The sequence below is a fragment of the Agrilus planipennis genome, unplaced genomic scaffold (genome assembly GCF_000699045.2).
Source record: "Agrilus planipennis isolate EAB-ADULT unplaced genomic scaffold, Apla_2.0 scaffold212, whole genome shotgun sequence".
In the NCBI taxonomy this organism is placed as follows: domain Eukaryota; kingdom Metazoa; phylum Arthropoda; class Insecta; order Coleoptera; family Buprestidae; genus Agrilus; species Agrilus planipennis.
In genome coordinates, this window is record NW_020439461.1 from 90,574 (window position 1) to 93,748 (window position 3,175).

A 3,175-nucleotide genomic window follows, 5' to 3' on the forward strand; every position below is an offset into this window, starting at 1 on the left:
TCTAGCCCTATATATATATATTGATAGAAAATAAAGATAAACTGTCGTTGCTATTCTCAGACACTGTAATCACCGTATTAATACTTTAATTAGTTTCCATTCAATCCGTTATTCTACTAAAACACTATCCATAATAAAAACTACAGTAGCAGTCAATAATTAATAGTTATAACATTGATGTGATGCATATTAAGTACAATCTTTCTCCTACAATTTAAACAATCATACCTTCTCCAGTAACAAATTAGATTCCCAAAACTCAAAGTAGAAAGAGAAACATTTTTGAGTGTATGTGGATAGGCTGTTATTAAAGAACAAACAATACAATCCCGGAATTTTTCAGAAACAACAATTAAAAAAGCCAAAGAAGACAAAACAATTTAACAAATGACTAACACAATTTCAGAAACAACTTCTCCTCTGGATCCTGATTTGTCCAGCACTTCAGTCCAGTTATCCAAATTTCGGGTTTAATTGCGAGCTGAAAAAGAAATAAAACCTATTATAATAATAATCTTGCACTGTTTCATCACTTTGTAAAATGGTTGCGTATTAGTTCAAGGGATTGTTAAATTTTATGTTCACTTTTTTTTTAAATAGGAAGCTAGAAGATTCTCTAAAGTTTATGGAAAACAACTGCATTGACAATATGAAAACAAATTAAGATCAGTAACTAAAAAAGTTGATGCATTTGCACGACAAACAGTTATACCATTGGTTGTTTGTCATTCTGTATAATGATAGTGCAAAGGTTTGCGACTACGTACTCAATCAAAATTTTTCCACAGAATTCATTAACTAATTTTTTGTTTTCTTACTGATTATACTGATAATGGCTATATTATTTACGATTTATAATCCCTTTCCTTAACGAAGGGGTTTACGCTCTAAAAATATATTGTAAATTAAAATAATTTTANGTAAATACATATATTTATTTTGTATTTTCATTGAAAAGTACTACCTCTACTACTACTACCTCTCTTATTAAATTGATAACATTTAAGATTAGTGTTTATGAGATTTTTTTTAATTATTATTTAGTCTGAAAAAGTCAAAGTTTGACGAAAATGATATTCTGTAAATAAATTTGCAAGTATTAGAAGCTGAGACAGGACTCAAGAGGAGGGGTGTAAGTTCAACCAGCCTGACGACTGTAAAGAAAAAGAACATATTAAAGATACATTTTATTTTACAATTAATGCATGAAAGCACAGCGACAATCCTAAATAAGAAAATTGTAATTCAAATGGTACTAAAGGCGCATAAAGAGATATAATAAATCAGAACTGCTAATAATTTGTTATATTTGCATTTTATTTAAACTAATCAGATATTACATTTCTGTTAATTTGAACATTTCGAAGGTGACCTCACTGCCGATAAAATAAATTAAGGCAAAGTACTAGGTAACGAAATTGAAATCATTAAAATACAATCGCCGGAAAGACGTGGCATACGTGGAGAATTATTACTGCTAAAAAGTTTAATAATTCACAAAAACAATTGCAATACTTCGCAGTATGTCTATTCTCTGTAATGTTACACTAAATATATAAATAAATTAAAAGATTTGAATAAGCTTCTATTCGTGTCCACGTTAAGGCAAATTTCAAAGTTTTCATAGGGATTTGGACAAAATTACGAATCAAATAAAGGAATCGAATTCTGGTGAACGTTTTGCTTCTTTATTGCAGCATCCTCAGAAAATGGAAAATTCCACAAGACTTTTCAAAAACGTGGAATGCGTTTTGACATTCAAGATGTAGGTACTCCTCAGCCACAGACTCATCAGTCTCTATTACTAATGAGCATCCACAAGAGCAGAACCTACCCTTGGACTCGGTCTTGGTCCTACATATTTAGTCTTGGTCTTGTTCTTGCAAGATCGGTTTTTGTTTTTCTAAGACTTATGGTAACAATTTAGAAAAATGAAAATTAAATACATATAAGAAGTCCGTAACCTTGCAAATTCAAATTTATCCTTACCATTGTTTGGTTATCGTTATCCTTCAAATAAAAATTAACACAAAACTGCTTTTTTTGTTTTTAATGGACCGAATTAGTTGATTTTGGAACACCCCGTACATCTCACAACAAAATACCTACACATTCAGCATATTTTAAATAAACTCCACAAAAATTGGAACCTTATGAGCACTTTGTGTATTAAAAATACAAAAATATCATCTTTTAATTTCATTGTGTTATCTTCTCTTACAAAGTTTGTTAAATAACATATTAAAGTCAAAATTTGGAAGTTATATACTCTTAAACTAATGACAATTTTTTATGAATTTATATGTAGTCAATTAAACCGCTCAAGACCTCAAGTGAATATTATCTTCAAAGATGCAAGTTCTGTGTTATAATGTAAATATAAATGGTTCAATAATCCGATTGATAGTTAATGTATTGTCCATTCTAAAATCGATTTAGATCTTATTAGATTTAGGAGCTACACTCAGCATTATTTATTTATCATGGAAAATTTTCCTTGCTTGAGACTCATCAAAACAACACCTTACACAGTCAATGACTCGCCACCAATTTTTACATAATTCTTTCAGTTAATTTCCATAAAGTTAGATCGGTGTTTTATTCCTGTTTTATTAAGAATGTGATTCTGTCTTGTAATCAACCTTGTGACCATCCGGATAGATATTATGTTTTTAAAACAACAAACGAACTTTCGGTCGTCCTTCAATATCAACAGATCCCACTCTAAGGTCAATTTCCCTTTTCTTGGTATACCTACGCATACTTTATAAACAAATGAAAAACTACATCACTTTAATTATCACCAATTCTAGTTAACATTAAATTACATTTACAATTATACGAGTAATACTTTTGGAAAGTCTTTTGAAACAATTTTTAAACGTTTTTGTTAGTTTAATATACCAATACGGAATATTAATATTTTTTGTTAAATAAATTTTAAAATTCCCCTTTCTATTATTTATTAGTTACAAATTAAAATTGAGCCAATAGTCCAAATGGTGTTTAAGTGTTTACAGTATAGGATTGAGTATTATTTGATACTGTTTTATTTTATAAATATACATATATGATTATTATAGAATTAAACCTTTTTCTGGTAATTATTCAGGAGGAAAAGAAGAATCAAATTTTAAAGTTCCGTATTTTAGATTTTGTGAATCCCCAGCACATC